Source organism: Salmo salar, chromosome ssa13 (assembly GCF_905237065.1).
Source record: "Salmo salar chromosome ssa13, Ssal_v3.1, whole genome shotgun sequence".
In the NCBI taxonomy this organism is placed as follows: domain Eukaryota; kingdom Metazoa; phylum Chordata; class Actinopteri; order Salmoniformes; family Salmonidae; genus Salmo; species Salmo salar.
In genome coordinates, this window is record NC_059454.1 from 86,713,032 (window position 1) to 86,734,345 (window position 21,314).

Here is a 21,314-nt window from a genome sequence, read left to right on the forward strand (position 1 = left end):
CTTTTCCATCAGCCAACGCAGTTGGACCGGCTTTCTCCTGAGGACCGGCTTTCTCCTGAGGACTGGCTTTCTCCTGAGGACTGGCTTTCTCCTGAGGACTGGCTTTCTCCTGAGGACTGGCTTTCTCCTGAGGACTGGCTTTCTCCTGAGGACTGGCTTTCTCCTGAGGACTGGCTTTCTCCTGAGGACTGGCTTTCTCCTGAGGACTGGCTATCTACTGAGGACTGGCTTTCTACTGAGGACTAGCTATCTACTGAGGACTAGCCATCTACTGAGGACTAGCCATCTACTGAGGATTGGCTTTCTAAAGCCTGATGCAATCCTAACCTAAACCTTTTAAATGTAGCCTCATCATCATTGTTGGCAAAACTAAGAGTAAATTGTTGATAAATATTTAATGTAATTGATGTTCACAAGGCTTAACATTGTTTATCATAGCTTTTCTTTCTTTGCAAAATGAATCGTCCCATGTCGACATCTCATCTGGCAAAAGGTCATCCTGTCCTTATGACCGTCTGAGATGTATTGTGTAGACAATGTTTCCAAATGAGACACCTTTGGAAGCCTTGAGGCAGCAGGTATCATGTGAGTGGAGAGCAGCTTACTGGTCTAAAAATCACAAATCAAATCCAGACTGTACCTCAGAATTCATTTCATGCCATGCATGCATGAACTGAGTATGCTCAGTATGTTCACATATTCCACATCGAGATAAAATTAGGATATCTGATCTTATCATGCAGCTTAACAGAAAGTAACTGGATGGTTTGCTTAAGCATTGTCACGTTCGTCTGAAGAATGAGACCAAGGTGCAGCGTGGTAAGCGTACATCTTACTTTTAATAGATGAACACCGAACAAAACAAAGAAAAATACAAACCAAACGTAAAGTTCTGCAGGCTTCAAAGTAGCTATACAAAAACAAGATCCCACAAAAACCCAGTGAGAAAAGGCTGCCTAAATATGATTCCCAATCAGAGACAACGAATGACAGCTGCCTCTGATTGGGAACCATATCAGGCCAACATCGAAATACAAAACATAGATATTTCCCACCCGAGTCACACCCTGACCTAACCAAACAGAGAATAATAAGGATCTCTAAGGTCAGGACGTGACAGTACCCCCCCCCCCCAAAGGTGCGAACTCCGGCCGCAAACCTGAACCTATAGGGGAGGGTCCGGGTGGGCATCTACTCTCGGTGGAGGCTCCGGTGCGGGACGCAAACCCCGCTCCGTTTGAGGCTCCCCCCACTTCAGTGGCGTCTCTGGTGCAGGGATCGTCGCCCGACGACGACCATAGATCGTCGTCGGGAATTCCAGGCTAGGAACCCCCCCCTGTAAACTCCGGACTGCAGACCGTCGCTGGAGGCTCTGGACTGCAGACCGCCGCTGGAGGCTCTGGACTGCAGACCGCCTCTAGAGGCTTCGTGCCATGGATCATCACTACAGGCTCCGTGCCATGGATCACCACTGCAGGCTCCGGGCCATGGATCACCACTGCAGGCTCCGGGCCATGGATCACCACTGCAGGCTCCGGGCCATGGATCACCACTGCAGGCTCCGTGCCATGGATCACCACTGCAGGCTTCGTGCCATGGATCATCACTGGAGGCTTCGTGCCATGGATCATCACTGGAGGCTTCGTGCCATGGATCATCACTGGAGGCTTCGTGCCATGGATCATCACTGGAGGCTTCGTGCCATGGATCATCACTGGAGGCTTCGTGCCATGGATCATCACTGGAGGCTTCGTGCGTGGAGCCGGCACAGGGCGTACCAGGCTGGAGAGACGCACTGGAGGCCGGGTGCGTGGAACAGGCACAGGGCGTACCAGGCTGGAGAGACGCACTGGAGGCCGGGTGCGTGGGGCAGGCACCGGATACACTGGGCCGTGGAGGCGCACTGGAGGTCTCGAGCGTAGAGCTGGCACAACCCGTCCTGGCTGGATGCTTACATTCACCTGGCAAATGCGGGGCGCTGGCACAGGACGCACTGGGCTGTGAAGGTGCACCGGAGACACAGTGCGCAGAGCCGGCGCAGGATATCCTGGGCCGAAGAGACGCACCGGAGACCAGGAGCGCTGAGCCGGCCCAATCCGTCCTGGCTGAATGCCCACTCTAGCACGGCAAATGCGGGGAGCCGGCAACGAGAGCACCGGGCTGTGAATGCACACCGCATTACACGGTGCCTGACTGGTCACACGCTCCCCACGGTAAGCACGGGGAGTTGGCTCAGGTCTAAACCCTGACTGCGCCAATCTCTCCGTGTGCCCCCCCCCCCCCCGAGCTGCCTCTCGGGCTTCCGTCGTAGCCGTGACTCCCTGTCTCGTCGCCGTTCCTCCCTCGCTGCTTCCACCTGTTCCCATGGGAGGCGATCCCTTCCGGCCAGGATCTCCTCCCACGTCCAGCATCCTTTGCCGTCCAGGATATCCTCCCATGTCCACTCCTCCTGACCACGCTGCTTGGTCTGTTTTTGGTGGGATCTTCTGTCACATTCGTCTGAAGAATGAGACCAAGGTACCGCGTGGTAAGCGTACATCTTACTTTTAATAGATGAACACCTAACAAAACAAAGAAAAATACAAAACGAATGTAAAGTTCTGCAGGCTTCACAGTAGCGATACAAAAACAAGATCCCACAAAAACCCAGTGAGAAAAGTCTGCCTAAATATGATCCCCATTCAGAGACAATGAATGACAGCTGCCTCTGATTGGGAACCATATCAGGCCAACATAGAAATACAAAACAAAGATATTCCCCACCCGAGTCACACCCTGACCTAACCAAACATAGAGAATAATAAGGATCTCTAAGGTCAGGGCGTGACAAGCATAAACTGCATTTGACACTAATGGACCTTACAATAAGTAAACAAGCAGCCTACAAAGCATGCAATCAATGTATTTGTTATCTTCAAAATGATGAGTGACATGAATATAGTCATTGACCAAGAAATGAACAATCATTAGGTGACAAAAAATATACATCCAAAGGTGAATATTCATAAATAATCTATTGGTAACAGCAAAACCATAGATTATAGTAGACACTCTTATCCAGAGTGACTTTAGGAGCAATTAAGATAAAGTGCCTTGCTCAAGGGCACATCGACAGACGTTTCACCTAGCCGGCTCAGGGGAATCAAACCAGCAGCCTTTCAGTTACAGGCCAAATGCTCTTAACAGCTAAGCTACCTGCCGCCCCTATATAATTCAGATAACTCTAAGGAATGCCTTATTCGGAGATGTTTGATTGTACTAATCTAGTTCAATCAATTAAGACATGTTCAGATTCAACAATAATTCAGAGAGCGAGCTAATAGAGTCCCTGTACAAATGTTAGAATTTATAAATGAACATCAGGTAAATCAATTAATCAAAGGGTTTCATTATGAACTGGGCCTAAAGCAAATGTCTTCGCAACTTATCAATTACTTTAAATCTACCAGGGGAATAAACACAAGTTAAATAATTTATACCAACATTCAATAGACTCTGCTTTATTGCATTTATTTAAAAAGTGACCGTTTGAATAATACTCAACTTAAAAACGAAATATTATTATTTATGTAGCTTGGTAAAGATTTTTTTATTTTTTATTAAATACTTCTTCACTATTACACTACATAGATTTCAGACATTTATTACAGTTTAACAAACTGCTAAGCATACACCACAAAATAAATAAATCATCAGGCCTCTTAAACCGTCCCGCTCAGGAGCAAAAGACGTGATCTTTGCGGCCTACATGATGACAATTACCTAAAGCGGTGTGTGAGCAGATATGTAGGTCATGATTCTAGGGCACGGGTGGAAGGACCATGCAGCTCACACTTTGTGCACACAAGCTCTGAGAGGAGGTTACATCATTCATTCAATTCTTGGCTGCAGAAAGGCCCTGATTATGTTACAATACCCTGAAGAGATACTTTAGGCTGACAAAGTATCATCATCGTCACCATCATTATAATAAACCACATACATTTAAGAGGTGCAGCTGATACAGTTGGAAGCAAAGCACACTGGAACAGCTTTGAGAGTGAAAGCAAACTACCCAGGAAAAATATGATCCTATTCCTGTCAATTGCTATCTCATTTTCCTCATTGTGTAAGAGTTTAGCACATCTCCCTATCCTCCCTCTAGTCTGGTCTGGGAATGCCAATGCTTTTCACCAGAAACTGCTTAAGATAACCAGTCAGCCATATATATGTCTCACTCTTGACATGTGTACACAGAATTTGCACAGTTCTGACTTTTGAACTCACGTGAGTAAAAGTTTATAACCTGTAAAAATTACATTTACAGTATCCTGATCCATTAAAATGTATGAACAGGTGTAAATACTTTTTCTAGTTCATACCAGGGAGTTGTCAGACCTACACTCTACTGCAGTGGTTCCTAAACTGTGGGGTACAAGGGGTTGGCAGAGAGGTAGGGGCTTTCAGGTGTGGCATGAGTGAAAACATTTGGGAAGCACAGCTCAACTGTACAGTGACTTAGACATTTGCTAATTTATTTAATATTCAGGGAGTGGCGCCTCAGACAATCCACGAACCGTCTGTACATTGTAGTATTCCGTAACACAAACAAATGATTACGTCAGTAATAGACGCACAACCAACACCCTGAGAACAAGATCTGAAGGGCTGGGCCTACTCAGATTGTGAAACCAAACTGTCTTCCTCTGAGAGCACCAGTGTAGCCACACCCAACCCTTGACTGTGACCTTTTGCCTTGGGAGACTCCAGTAAAGCCTGGCAAGCCAGAATTATCACAGCCAGACATGAGAATAGACACTCCAGAAAAAAATAATAGCCCAGAAATACAGAAGGCATCCCTGTCTTGCACCCGGTCAGGGATTAAAAAGTAAATTCACCTCTAAATGAACTAGACTCATTATGTGGGAGGACACTTCCATGATCGCATGAACAAGCTGCACTGATCACAGTATGTTTGAGGATTCCAGGTCATCTACTTACAGTAACCCCCCCACAAGCTTACTGTGCTATGGGGAAAAACAATGCCATGAGAAACATTATGCCATTTCCTCTAACTCATTTCTATGGATTCTCTGAAGCAAGATGCTGACACACAAAACATTAATCATATTTGAACAACCGGGAGAAAGGAACATAAAAGGTAAAGCAATTAAGTGTCTTGTCATGCCCTAGTAGGTCTCTGCCTGTAGCTAGTGAGTACAAAGACAGTGTGCTGTGGACCAGAGATGAGCGACATCAGCAGAGAGGCTAATGACGTCTGTACTGGCAGTTATAACCCGAGCTCAACATTTCGTCTGTCACAGTAAGAAGGTTAAAGAGGGTGACATGAATACCAGACATACTCTCAAGGGTCATGTGCAACATAGTTCCACTGGGCGAATGAAGCCGCAGCCAAGTACACCAAGGAATGTTACAGTACTACTACAGCACACAGGATCACCAGGATTTTCTGCTTAATGACATACTGCACCACAAGCTACCTGACATACAGTCCCTTCGGAAAGTATTCAGACCCCTTCCCTTTTTCCACATTTTGTTACGTTACAGCCTTATACTAAAATGGATTAAATAAAAAATGTTCCTCAATCTACACAAAATACCCCATAATGACAAAGCGAAAACAGGTTTTTAGAAATGTTACAAAATTAAACATAAAAAACAGAAATACCTTATTTACATAAGTATTCAGACCCTTTGCTATGAGATTCGAAATTGCTCTCAGGTGCATCCTGTTTCCATTGATCATCCTTGAGATGCTTCTACAACTTGGAGTCCACCTGTGGTAAATTCAATTGATTGGAAAGGCACACACCTGTCTATATAAGGTCCCAAAGTTGACAGTGCATGTCAGAGCAAAACCCATTAGGTCGAAGGAATTGTCCGTAGAGCTCTGAGACATGATTGTGTTGAGACAGATCTGAGGAAGGGTACCAAAAAATGTCTGCAGCACTGAAGGTGCCCAAAAACACAGTGGCCTCCATCATTCTTAAATGGAATTAGTTCGGAACCACCAAGACTCTTCCTAGAGCTGGCCGCTGAGCAATCGGAGTCGAAGGGCCTTGGTCATGGAGGTGACCAAGAACCTGATGGTTACCCTGACAGAGCTCCAGAGTTTCTCTGCGGAGATGAGAGAACCTCCCAGAAGGACAACCATCTCTGCAGCACACCACCAATCAGGCCTTTATGGTAGAGTGGCCAGACGGAAGCCACTCCTTAGTAAAAGGCACATGACAGCCCGCTTCAAGTTTGCCAATAGGCACCTAAAGGACTCAGACCATGAGAAACAAGATTCTCTGCTCTGATGAAACCAAGATTGAACTCTTTGGCCTGAATGCCAACCGTCACGTCTGGAGGAAACCTGCCACCATCCCTACGGTGAAGCATGGTGGTGGCAGCATCATGCTGTGGGGATGTTTTTCAGCAGCAGTGACTGGGAGAGTAGTCAGGATCAAGGGAAAGATGAACGGAGCAAAGTACAGAGAGATCCTTGATGAAAACCTGCTCCAGAGTGCTCAGCACCTCAGACTGGGGCGAAGGTTCACCTTCCAACAGGACAACGACCCTAAGCACACAGCCAAGACAACACAGGAGTGGCTTTGGGACAAGTCTCTGAATGTCCTTGAGTGGCCATAGCTGTGCAGCGACGCTCCCCATCCAACCTGGCAGAGCTTGAGAGGATTTGCAGAGAAAAAAAATGGGAGAAACTCCCCAAATACAGGTGTTCCAAGCTCGTAGCGTCATACCCAAGAACACTCGAGGCTGTAATCGCTGCTAAAGGTGCTTCAACAAAGTACTGAGTAAAGGGTCTGAATAGTTACGTAAATGTGATATTTCCATTGCATAAATTTCTAAAAACCTGTTTTTGCTTTGTTATTATGGGGTATTGTATGTAGATTGATGAAAGGGGAAAAAATGTTTTTATCCAGTTTAGAATAACCCTGTAACCTAACAAATTGTGGGAAAAAAAAATTCAGGGGTCTGAATACTTTCCAAATGCACTGTCAAGGCGTGGGTGTAGGTGGCAGAGAAGTCAAGCGCAGGAGAAACAAGCTTGGTGGAACTGGAGTAGTTTAATAAAGTAAAAACAAATTCCAAAACCAAAGTACAATAAAAAGGAAACATGGGTAAAAAAAAACCTGTTGCACACCAAAAATGACAACACTCGCAAAACAACAAACAATCTCTGACAAAGCCATGAAGGGAAACAAAGGGTTAAATACACAACATGTAATGTAATGAATGGGATTGGAGCGAGGTGTGTAGGAAGACAAGACAAAACCAATGGAAAATGAAAAATGGATCAATGATGGCTAGAAGACCGGTGACGTCGACCACCGAGCACCACCCGAACAAGGAGGGGCATCGACTTCGGCAGAAGTCGTGACATGCACTGTATTTAGGTTATCATGTCAAGCTTTTCTACCTCTAGATTTGCATGGCTATATTTTCACCATATGTTTAATCTGTTAGATGAATATGAGTTGTCTGACAGTAGCAGGAATGCCTATTTGTTGCTTATATGACAAGCACTAAGTAGTACATCTCATATAATCCAAAACTTGATAGGATTGTGTTGTGTCATGCTTGTAGTTTAGTCTGTCATGTCTTATCAACTGGGGTAATTATCAGCATGTGAACCTTGATCTCATCTTTCTTACACTTCCTTTTCAAAACATGAAACGCAAAGAATATTCCCCACTGCTGAAAGAAGTGGAGGTGTCATGACTGACTTTCCAAAAAAGCTTGGTTGCTTATGATTTATTTTTTACCAAAACATTATCATTATGCATTGGGACATAAAAGAGTAGGGGAAAGATGTACATCTACGGTACTTTACTCTCTATAATATATCACTGTTCAAGAGGTTTATACAAGCTATCAATTCACCTAAATTCAACTCAAGGAATCTACAAAGTATGAACTGAGGTTGTCGTAGTCCAGTTACAAGTAATTGCCAGTAGAGGCAGCTTTCATAGATAATCTCCAGTTCATGCTAGCTGTTATTTTAATCACTCATCACACTGGTGACAGATGCAGCCTGGACCCACTGCCTCAAAAAGGAGGCGTGGGAATGATTAATGAATCAGGTATTCCAGATGTGACCTAATTATAACTGATCAATACAGATGTAGGATCTTAATTTGAGCAAGTTTGCTCCAGCAACAGGATATGTGAATTATTATGTGGATTATAATTAATGGACATTTTTGTATGGGTTGATACATTTTTTTAACTGAAAATCAAGTCTGAAATTTCAGTGGAAATTACTAATTTGAGAAGCCTTTTTAAACCTCAAATACACTACAAGATAAAAAAAATATCCTGCAACTGGGTGATCAAATTAAGATCCTACATTTGAAGTTGTATCCTCAACCTATCCCAGCAGGGGACACCAAAATCACAAGAAAATAATTTACATGATGGCATTTCCATCGAAACGGACACATGAGCCCCAACCTGTGAAGTTCATAGAAGCATATCAATTTGGGTGTCAAATGAAAGCTAAGCTTTTGGGGAAAAGAAGACATTGAAAATAGTTGACAAATTTATCTATCTTAACAATTTGGCATAAGTAAAGGCTTTCTTTTGTGGATAAACAGATGGAAAATGGGTTTTAGAAAGTATCTACCAGAAAAAGTCTTAAAAAGGTATGAGAAATACATAAAAAAAAAACATGTTGATGTAAAGACTAGAGGTCAACCAATTAACCAATTTCATAACAATCAATAATCGGCATTTTTGGACACCGATTATGGCCGATTACATTGCAATCCACGAGGAGACTGCGTGGCAGGCTGACAACCTGTTAGGTGAGTGCAGCAAGGAGCCAAGGTTAGTTGCTAGCTAGCATTAAACTTGTCTTATAAAAAACAATAAATCTTAACATAATCACCTGTTAACTACACATGGTAGATGATATTACGAGTTTAACTAGCTTGTCCTGCGTTGAATATAATCAATGCGGTGCCTGTTAATTTATCATCGAATCACAGCCTACGTCGCCAAACAGGTGATTATTTAACAAAAGCGCATTCGCGAAAAAAGCACAATCGTTGCACCAATGTACCTAACCAAAAACATCAATGCCTTTCTTAAAATCAATACACAAGTATATTTTTTTAAACCTGCATATTTAGTTAAAATAAATTCATGTTAGCAGGCAATATTAACTAGGGAAATAGTGTCACATCTCTTGCGTTCTGTGCAAGCAGAGTCAGGGTATATGCAGCAGTTTGGGCCGCCTGTCTCGTTGCGAACTTTGTGAAGACTTTTCTTCCTAACAAAGACCGTAATTAATTTGCCAGAATTTTACATAATTATGACATAACATTGAAGGTTGTACAATGTAACAGCAATATTTAGACTTAGGGTTGCCACCCGTTCGATAAAATACGGAACGGTTCCGTATTTCACTGAAAGAATAAACGTTTTGTTTTCAAAATGATAGTTTCCGGGATCATATTTTGGCTGCCTTTTCCCACTGGGTTTTTGTGGGATGTTGTTTTTGTATAGCTACTGTGAAGCCTGCAGAACTTTACGTTCGTTTTGTATTTTTTCTTTGTTTTGTTCGGTGTTCATCAATTAAAAGTAAGATGTACGCTTACCACGCTACACCTTGGTCTCCTTCTTCAGACGAGCGTAACAGAAGATCCCACCAAAAACGGACCAAGCAGCGTGGCCAGGATGAGTGGACATGGGAGGAGATCATGAGTGGAGCAGGGCCCTGGACGCGAATTGGGGAGTATCGCCGTTCAAGGGAGCAGATGGAGGCAGCAAGAGAGGAACGGCGACGAAACGAGGATTTAGCACAACAACGGAAGCCCGAGAGGCAGCTCCAAAAAAAAAAAATGGGGGGAGGGGGGGCTCACAGGGAGATTGGCGGAGTCAGGGTTTAGACCTGAGCCAACTCCCCGTGCTTACCGGGGGGAGCGTGTGACCAGTCAGGCACCATGTTATGCGGTGATGCGCACTGTATCTCCAGTGCGCATTCATAGCCCGGTGCGCTCTGTGCCTGCGCCCCGCATTAGCCGTGCTAGAGTGGGCTTTCAGCCAGAATGGGTTGTGCCGGCTCTGCGCTTCTGGCCTCCAGTATGCCTCCTCGTACGAAGCCTCTAGTGATGATCCATGGTCTGACGCCTCTAGTGATGATCCATGGTCTGACTCCTCCAGTGATGATCCATGGTCTGACGCCTCCAGTGATGATCCATGGCACGAAGCCTCCAGTGAGCCTCCAGCGGCGGTCCGCAGTCCGGAGCCTCCAGCGGCGGTCCGCAGTCCGGAGCCTCCAGCGACGGTCGACAGTTCGGAGCCTCCAGCAGGGCTTCCCAGTTCAGAGGCTCCGACGACGATCCACGGTCCGGAGCTTTCAGCGATGAACCCCAAAATAGAGTCGCCACTGAGGATGGCGGATCTGCGAGCAGAGCGGGGTCTACGTCCCGCACCGGAGCCGCCACCGAGGCTAGATGCCCATCCGGACCCTCCCCTATTGAGTCAGGTTTTGCGGTAGGTCAGGGTGTATTTGGGTAGGTCAGGGTGTGATTTGGGTGGGCATTCTAGATTATGTATATCTATTTTTTGTATTTCTGTTGGCCTGATATGGTTCCAATCAGAGGCAGCTGTCTTTCGTTGTCTCTGATTGGGGATCATATTTAGGCAGCCTTTTCCCACTGGGTTTTTGTGGGATCTTGTTTTTGTATAGCTACTGTGAAGCCTGCAGAACTTTACGTTCGTTTTGTATTTTTTCTTTGTTTTGTTCGGTGTTCATCAATTAAAAGTAAGATGTACGCTTACCACGCTACACCTTGGTCTCCTTCTTCAGACGAGCGTAACAGAAGATCCCACCAAAAACGGACCAAGCAGCGTGGCCAGGATGAGTGGACATGGGAGGAGATCAACTTTTTTGAATTAAGTGATTAAAACTCGTAATTCCGTTACCAAATTGGTAACGGAATACCCCCCCCCACAAAAAAAAAAAATCAGTAACCGAATTAGTGCAACTGAATTGGCTACAATGGGAAATCACAATAGTCACAAACCACAGTTGGGTCACCTGCTACTGTCCTCCCTTCCGCCGCCATACTGTTATGTTGTGCTCATAACTGTTTTCTTTGTCTTTCTGACATCTAGTGCTCAAACCAAGAGTTTTTTTTTTCTCTCTCTCTCTCTCTACTCTCTCTCTACTCTCTCTCTACTCTCTCTACTCTCCAGTTAATGTCACCGGTCATAGCTCTTACTGACACCTACCCATGAGCCCTCTCTCTTTCCATTTACGTTAACCAGCATCCTCGCCCACTGAGCACCGACCGACACCGGACATCCATTGACGTTGAAAAGTAGTTTACATTTGATGAGCCCAACCTGGCCTTGATGTTTACGTCCACAGACGGACCGGACTGAACAAGTTTGGTTAGCACAGTACAGTGAGTAGAGCACAGTGGAGTACAGTACAATACAGTAGTACAATACAATGGAGTACAGCTCTGCTACGCTGTGATATCCACACTTGTGAAACATGAGGAGAATGACATTCATATCCATAATTATGCATTTCTGTGTATTAGAGATCAGGGACCCATAATGTAATTCCATTACCGACTGTAAATCCACTTCTTATTGTAGTTCAATAACTCAAGGTGTCATGTCATAGCTGACACCCCATTCTTTCTGCAGACATCTTTGAATCTTAATATGGAGCAGATGTTTGAGAATTTTTGGAAAACGTGGTCGCATAATAACCCGAGGGAGATTTTACCACGATTCCGTTACCAACGTTTGCCTCTGCACAGTTCTTCCACTAAATACGTTTTTGTAAATGTTTCAGTGGAAATTGTTAAAAGTAGTCTATGTGCATAGATTTGTATGCTTTGTTAAACTTTGAAATCAATGGTTTTTATTTGACATACAATTTAAAGGGAAAACACTGAGTCAAACCGTAAATCCGTTACCATGGAATTGCTCATGAGGTGATTATAAGTACGTCATATTCTTATCCTGTTGATAGATGCATCACACTTGACTGTCTCTTCTGTACAAAAGTTACATGTTAATTACTGCTCTTACATCCATTCCAATTAGGTGCCGAAAGTAGGGCTTAGCAATCCCCTTCAAAAATGAATGAAACAAATATTTGACTATTCAATGAATTTCCAGGAAACAAGCACCCGGTGTCCAGGTCAATTAATGTCAGTCACTGCCTGAGGACGTAAGCCGCAGGAAACCAACCATCAAATGCATGACGTTGGTGATGGGAGGCATGTTTATGTTGATATCTAATGTGGAACAGCGCAGCTGACACCCATGTGACATTCCTTTGTCAGTGTCCCAAAGAAACATACTACAACCACTAGGTGATTAAACAAGTGAAGAGGGGCCCGTAAATAGATGCTTGCTGTGCAACAGCTGTTCACTGCCAATGTGACTGCCTTTATTTTTACTTCAAATTCTAGAGGTATAAGGAGGTTAAAAATGTACTCAAAATCACTAACTATTGACTTCTACTGGCCTGTGAAGCAATGATAACCACTGACATCTGCTATCTTCCAAACCTCCTGTTCCATACAAACACAATAGACAATTGAGGACTAAAGCTACCAGGCATTTAGCCCCCCCAAAATCAAACCATCATAGATTTGGAGTTAAACCCTTTTCTTGGCTTGGCCCTGACCTGTCCATGACATAAAGGGTCATGGGACAGTCTCTGTCTGACCACAGTCTGGCTGATTTAATCAAGTGAATCCATTCCGAATCATTCTCTGAATGTGTTTTTTTACCTAACACTTGCATTTACACTGGATTAGGAGCATTGCTATTTCTCTGCAGAGCCACTTTTCTGAAGTGCAGGTATGATTGGATTGTGTCCTGAATTGCTGCTGAGCAGAATGCACTGTCCAATCAGAGCCACTGACGATGATTTGGTGGTCCTCAGAACGGAAAAGGTTGGGAACCGATGCAGTAGGCTAAATCCTCACTGATGTCCCAAAATAGAGTTCACCTGGGTGTCACAATGCTAAAATGTCGCTTCACAAAATGGAAGTTTTTGGTGATATAAAACTGCCCTTTAAAAAGAAAAACTCCAGCCAGCACACTTGAGTTGAGCTTGATGCTTCACTTTAACAACTACACCTAATAACAAAATAATAAAAACACTTCAGCAATACAGACATTCTTCTCAGGTTAGCCTTTATGCAATGAAAAACGACCAGTAGGTACGTTCCATTGAAAGAGAACATAATGAAACATTCTCAGGTACATTATAGAAACAGGAAATGGTGCGGTGCGATCGATCCTCACTGCTCACAGCTAAACCTAAGAATAAATGACTTTGCTTTTGCATGGACCTGCTCCATTTGTGCATGGCTAGTCACACTTAGCATCTCCAGCAATATTCCAACTAGCTGTTCAGTTTAAGCTTGCAGGACATGGCCCAGTAACCTACTTTCCCTCCAGCAGGCTCCGTAACAGCAGAGGCTGCATGTCATGAGTTACCTAACGTTCACACAGCATATTTTCAGGCAGAGAGACGTGAAAACCCTCTACAGCATAAGGAGGGGGCAGAGACCCCCATTTCCTCTCTGTACACCCTTCGATTAAAAAGAAAACTTGTCAAGGAGCTCTGTGAAAGTAAAGGTTATGGCATCACCTCTTTAACAGAGCTCACTGCATTTGTTCTAAAAGCTCATAAAAATCATGTTGTATATTTTCAACCTTTATAGGGCAGCAGGTAGCCTAGTGGTTAGAGTGTTGGACTAGTAACTGAAAGGTTGGAAGATCAAATCCCCAAGCTGACAAGGTAAAAATCTGTCATTCTGTCCCTGAACAAGGCAGTTAACCCACTGTTCCTAGGCTGTCATTGAAAATAAGAATTTGTTCTTAACTGACTTGCCTAGTTAAATAAATATATAAAATAGCCAAGGCTTGAACTGACCCTCTATACTGCCATGACACAGCTTTGCTAGGAAGACCTTATAGAGCCCCACAGTGGAGGTGTCATAATACTCATAAAACCTAGCTGTAAAACAGGGAAATGGTTCCAATTGTTTTTCCACCATTCATTTTTCCCATAGGGTATTTTAGAAACATTTAAAATAAGGGCTGTGTTTCGTGTAGGCTTACCCTGCCGTGACGTTTTGATAACCATGTAAATCTCTCTTGGACAAGGTGACTTTTATCAATGCAGTACCAGTCAAATGTTTGGTCACACCTACTCATTCAAGGGTTATTCTTAATATTTACTATTTTCTACATTGTAGAATAATAGTGAAGACATCAAAACAAGGAAATAACACATATGAAAACATGTAGTAACCAAAAAAGTGTTAAACAAATCAAAATATATTTTATATTTGAGATTTTTAAAAGTAGCCACCCTTTGCCTTGATGACAGCTTTGCACACTCTTGGCATTCTCTCAACCAGCTTCATGAGGTAGTCACCTGAAATGCATTTCAATTAACAGGTGTGCCTTGTTAAAAGTTAATTTGTGGAATTTCTTTCCTTCTTAATGCTTTTGAGCCAATCAGTTGTGTTGTGACAAGGTAGGGGTGGTATACAGAAGAGAGCCCTATTTGGTAAAATACCATATTATGGCAAAAACAACTCAAATAAGCAAAGAGAAATGACAATCCATCATTACCTTAAGACATGAAGGTCAGTCAATCTGGAACATTTCAAGAACTTTGAAAGTTTCTTCAAGTGCAGTCGCAAAAACCATTGAGCGCTATAAATGAAACTGGCTCTCATTAGGACCGCCACAGGAGGGGACGACCCAGAGTTACCTCTGATGCAGAGGATAAGTTCATTAGATTTACCAGCCACAGAAATTGCAGCCCAAATAAATGCTTAACAGAGTTCAAGTAACAGACTCATCTCAACATCAACTGTTCAGAGGAGACTGCGTGAATCAGGCCTTCATGGTCGAATTGCTGCAAAGAAACCACTACTAAAGGACACCAATAAGAAAAAGAGACTTGCTTGGGCCAAGAAGCACGAGAAATGGACATTAGACCGGTGGAAATCTGTCCTTTGGTCTGATGAGTCCAAATATGCAATTTTTGTTTCCAACCGCCGTGTCTTTGTGAGATAACCATCATTATGTTTGGAGGAAACTTCTGTAAACTTCTGACCCACTGGGAATGTGTAAAAAGACACAGAGTAGGTGAACGGATAATCTCTGCATGTGCGGTTTCCACTGTGAAGCATGGAGGAGGTGGTGTGATGGTGTGGGGGTGCTTTGCTGGTGACACTGTCAGTGATTTATTTAGAATTCAAGGCAAAGTTAACCAGTATAGAAGGAGATGCGTTCTGTCTCCTAGAGATGAACGTACTTTGGTGAGAAAAGTGCAAATCAATCCCAGAACAATAGCAAAGGACCTTGTGAAGATGCTGGAGGAAACAGGTACAAAAGTATCTATATCCACAGTAAAACGAGTCCTATATCGACATAACCTGAAAGGCCGCTCAGCAAGGAAGAAGCCACTGCTCCAAAACCGCCACAAAAAAAAGCCAGACTACGGTTTGCAACTGCACATGGGGACAAAGATCGTACTTTTTGGAGAAACGTCCTCTGATCTGATTAAACAAAAATAGAACTGTTTGGCCATAATAACCATCATTATGTTTGGAGGAAACTTCTGTAAACTTCTGACCCACTGGGAATGTGATGAAAGAATTAAAAGCTGAAATAAATCATTCTCTCTACTATTATTCTGACATTTCACATTCTTAAAACCTGTTGGGGCTAGGGGGCAGTATTTGCACGGCCGGATAAAAAAAACGTACCCGATTTAATCTGGTTACTACTCTTGCCCAGAAACGAGAATATGCATATAATTAGTAGATTTGGATAGAAAACACTCAAAAGTTTCTAAAACTGTTTGAATGGTGTCTGTGAGTATAACAGAACTCATATGGCAGGCCAAAACCTGGGAAGATTCCATACAGGAAGTGCCCTGTCTGACAATTTGTTCTCCTTCTGTGGCATCTCTATCAAAAATACAGCATCTCTGCTGTAACGTGACATTTTCTAAGGCTTCCATTGGCTCTCAGAAGGCGCCAGAAAGTGGAATGACGTCTCTGCAGTCTCTGGGCGAAAAACAGCAGGAGTTTTTGTGAGTGGTCAGGCAGGGAACAATGACACTGGAGATGCACGTTCATGTGAATTCTACATGTTTTTCTTTCTCTCTTTGAATGAATACAACGTCGCCCGGTTGGAATATTATCGCTATTTTACGAGAAAAATCGCATAAAAATGGATTTTAAACAGCATTTGACATGCTTCGAAGTACGGTAATGGAATATTTAGATTTTTTTTGTCACGAAATGCGCTCACGCGTCACCCTTCGGATACTGACCTGAACGCACGAACAAACGGAGCTATTTCAATATAACTATGGATTATTTGGAACCAAAACAGCATTTGTTGTTGAAGTAGAAGTCCTGGGAGTGCATTCTGATGAAGAACAGCAAAGGTAATCCAATTTTTCTTATAGTAAATCTGAGTTTGGTGAGGGCCAAACTTGGTGGGTGTCAAATTAGCTAGCCGTGATGGGCGGGCTATCTACTCAGAATATTGCAGAATGTGCTTTCGCCGAAAAGCTATTTTAAAATCTGACACCGCGATTGCATAAAGGAGTTCTGTATCTATAATTCTTAAAATAATTGTAATGTATTTTGTGAACGTTAATCGTGAGTAATTTAGTCAATTCACCGGAAGTTTGCGGTGGGTATGCTAGTTCTGAACATCACATGCTAATGTAAAAAGCTGGTTTTTGATATAAATATGAACTTGATTGAACAAAACATGCATGTATTGTATAACATAATGTCCTAGGAGTGTCATCTGATGAAGATCATCAAAGGTTAGTGCTGCATTTAGCTGTGGTTTTGGTTTTTGTGACATATATGCTTGCTTTGAAAATGGCTGTGTGATTATTTTTGGCAGGGTACTCTCCTGACATAATCTAATGTTTTGCTTTCGCTGTAAAGCCTTTTTGAAATCGGACAATGTGGTTAGATTAACGAGAGTCTTGTCTTTAAAATGGTGTAAAATAGTCATATGTTTGAGAAATTGAAGTTATAGCATTTATGAGGTATTTGTATTTCGCGCCACGCAATTCCACTGGCTGTTGACTAGGTGGGACGCAAGCATCCCACCTTGCCCAGGGAGGTTCAAATAAAGTGTGGATCCTAACTGACCTAAGACAGGAAATTTGTACTATGATTAAATGTCAGGAATTGTGAAAAACTGAGTTTAAATCTATTTGGTTAAGGTCTATGTAAACTTCCAACTTCAACTGTAAAATATATTTTGATTTGTTTAACACTTCTTTGGTTACTACATGATTCCATATGTGTTATTTCATAGTTTTGATGTCTTCACTAATTATTTTACAAAGTAGAAAATAGTAAAATAAAGAAAAACCCTTGAAAGAGTAGGTGTGTCCAAACCTTTGACTGGTATTGGAAATTCAGCTCGATTTACTCTCATATTTGAAAATGCTAATTAGAATCAAAGTAGACATCATGCAAAACTACAATTCCCTGCAAGCTCCTGCACGTCATCTCTAGCTGACACCTTTTCTAACAGGTACTGTGTCAATTTAAAACTTGCACAAGACATTTCACAGAATTGTCTATTTAAATACATTTGGCCAATTTATTCATTACCACATTTAGCTAACATCAGATAGAATCTCTGAATGAACTTACCTTTGCCTCTATTTGGCAGTCTCGTCCAGATCATCATGGCATTTGTCGTTTTTTATGATAGCCACATTAGTAGCTAATTAGCATTTCATTTACTATTATTTTATTTGGGGGGGGGGGGGGGTTAATACAGGCGAATATATTGATAAAAGTCACCTTATCCTAGAGAGTTTTACACGGTTATCAAAACATCACGCCAGGGTAAGCCTCCACGAAACACAGCCCTTATTTTAAGTGTTTCTAAAAATCCCCTGAGGGAGAAATTAATGGTGGAAATAGTGATAGTAACCATTTCCGTTTGACGCTAGGTTTTATGGGTATTTTGACTCATACTGTGGTACTCTATAGTAGAAGTATCTATCAATGGAAGGGGAAGTTACATGGAGAGATAGATAAAAATGGGCAGATGAGTGAGGAAAAGAAAGAGAAAAGGAGATGGCAGCCAGTAGAGGGCAGACTGTGTATCTCTTGAGGTAAAAGTCTAACTCTTAGTGGGTTGGCTCAGTAAAATAAGCTTAGCTACCTCACTTCACCATTACTTCACCTCACCTACTCGTGGCAACCAAAAACCTGACCACATGGGACCAGCCTCATCACAGACCAGATGAACAATAGTAAAACCATCAACATAGGCAACCAATCCTGGCTCCTTGAACACTTTATCAGGATCATTATGAGCCAAAAATCATCAAATCGTCAGTATCAAGGCAAATGTAAACTTGAATAATGTGATGTCTTCAAAATAATGTCTCACATGATTGTAGTGTGTGTTGAAGTAATCACAAACTTTTTGCCATCATAGCATGAATTAGTGAATAATATCCATTATCTGAACTAAGCCAGCACTATTTCTGAGAGTCTGATATACATTCAGGATCGGTGTGAGTGGAGAAGAGTCCCCATCATCATCATCAATCGTACCACGCAATCATAGGCCTACATTTTCTCATAAGGATGAACAGCTTTCGTTGCAAATATTTTCTCCTGAAGCCCAGAACAACTGCGCAGCACCGGTCAATTTAGTTTCCTTTCTTTAATAAATATATCTAAGGCGTGACGTCTTCATGAGTCATGAGTTACATAACAATGTCTCTTTTAGTGATTAACCTACATAAATTAGATGTTGTAAGGAGTGCTCTCCTGACAGTGTGGTCACGATCAACCTTTCAGAATGAAGTAACTTTTATATAGGACCAAAACTATAATTCCACGACTGGTCTGGCTCGCATGGATAGTAGACTACAGGCTATTTAACACATCCAACACGTGCAGCCTTATTCTTAATACTGGATGAAAAAATCTAATAAAAATAACTTGGTCTAGCCTGTCAAATTAGGTCATCTAATAGAAAACCGTGAAATCACCTGGAAGTTCCCATTTCCGATAACTGCACGACTATAAAACCATAGACTATCATGCACCGGCATATCAATGGAACATCAACTTTCGATCAACCTTAGCCAGATGTCACTCACTCCACTCAATGTAGGTTACGCTTGAACTTGCTAGAAGTAAGTAAAAGTAATGCATTAACTTACTTAATGTAAAGCAGCAACGAGGGGACGATTCCGATATGAAAATCCCATCCGAGAAATACAACAAGGCTTTTAGACTCCTATTCCTACCATGAAATAATGTTATGTAACTGGCACCGTTTCTGTAGGCAATGAGATACTTCGAAGTGTTTTCTCTGCTGATGTTCATTTTCCAAACCACACACCTCACAATTTACATCATCAGCCGTCGTCGCACCTTAAAAGGAGCTACAGGGAGTGACCTAACCAAGCGCGTCGTGTCCAGATTCGCTACAGTAGGGGAGGGAGGAGGAGCGTACGGCACGAGCGCATATCCTCAGTTCATTGCCATTGAAGCGTAGCCCGCCAACGTCATCGCCTAAAATTATGGACAACATTCACTATTCAGCCAATTCGTTCGCAGTAATGATCGAGGCCATCTGGCATCTGCTGCTTCAGGACGACCTCGTCCCATTTTTATCACATTGCTATTTTTCCAATTTATGCATGCATCATAGTACTGTAGCCTTAGTTCGAATGCCGCATTAAAACAACTGAAAATCTCCGACTTCTAACTTCAGTGTGTTCAAGACAACTGGGAACTCCGATTGGAAAAATCGTTTTGAATGGTCATCCAACTCGGAATTCCAACTCTGGAATTTGGGCCTCTTTTTAGAGCTCCTACTTTGCGACTTGAAGATCACTGACGTCATGATTTGATGTCGTATTTTTCTGAGTTCCCAGTTGTCGTGAAAGCACCATAAATTGACGCGTGCTCGGCAGCCAACTGAGTTACACAACAACCATTATTTTGCAAGTACAGGGCTTCTGCAACTTGTAAACTTCCATCGCAGTAAATTATTGAAATTGCAGAATGGACTGATATTGTATCACCTACCTTAACACTTATTTGCTTTTTATGTCTAACCTTATTGCCTCATTCAATTAATCGCCTACCATTGGCCTATTGACATATAGTGCACATATTGGACAAAACTACATAGGCATATGCTACAGCTCAAAGTAGCCCACTATAATTTGATTAAAAGGGTGGGCTAAACTGGGTAATACAGGGTCTTTACAGTCTCTGTACAGGACAGATAAAGGCCACAGTATTGCCATCTGGTGACAGACATGATCATTGGCAAATTAGGATTTTTCCCTAAAAAAATCAAACCCAACTCATAATAGAAAATAAGTATGACTTTTGTATCTACAATGATTTAGAAATCCCATGAGACGTTCACATTATCTACAGTATATCACTGAAACATTCAAATGTCATTCAATTTTTTTATTTGTATGATTTCCACATTTACATGGATTAACAGGTGGAAAATACATTTCCAGAGAACTGAATTTGTGACATAGTCTATCATACTTACAAATTAAATTCAAAATTTGCATCAAGATGATCACTTAGCCTATGTGTGAGATATTTTCACATTTGCATAAGCAGTGGTGTGGCATTGCTAACCTTGTTCACCAGCAGATTATCAAACCTTGTGGCAAGTAAGGTTTTGGTGTGGAATGTTTAAAGCTAGAATCCTTAGTTGCTACATCCATATTTGGACTTTAATGACATATACCCATTGATTCTTGAAGAATGTAACCTATAAATGCCTGATGAGCTTAGTTCAACTGTTGTGCCCCATCAGAACCCAAATCATAACCGTGTTTTACTCCAATGTTTGTAAACACAACTGTAAATGTAAACAAACATTGTATAGTCTCAAAACATGGTTAAAAATATAATTTGCATCCTCTGTCTATGAATTTGATAGTGGTAACATTTCTCCAGGTCCATCCGTCAACTTTTTACCGAAACAGAGGCGGGGTGTCCACTTTGTTATTGTTACAATTAAGGATTCTAGCTTTACTTTCTTAATACGTCATTGTTGTTTTGCTTGCTTGAGTTATTTGTCTTGGTCAGAGAGTTGCGTTCACATCCAGAATCCTGGCCCAAGAAGGGTTAGAATTCCTATATTTTATAGTGCATGTATAACCCTCCTAGTTGCTATTTTGACCTATTTTCATTCACTTCAAACCAAAATGCTTGCAATACATTTTCTACCCTGGGTGGGTTTTAGGCATTTAT

General features: G+C 42.3%; 1 protein-coding gene across 1 annotated transcript in view; it reads right to left on the reverse strand.

Annotated features, from left to right (window-relative positions):
• npas2 (neuronal PAS domain protein 2) overlaps nucleotides 1-19,428 on the reverse strand; it is a 70,211-nt gene extending 50,783 nt beyond the window's left edge. Inside the window, exon 1 of the mRNA XM_014137490.2 lies at nucleotides 19,241-19,428. The gene's annotated coding sequence lies outside the window, so the exon portion shown is untranslated. The remainder of the gene's footprint in view (nucleotides 1-19,240) is intronic.
• Nucleotides 19,429-21,314: the final 1,886 nt, after the last annotated feature.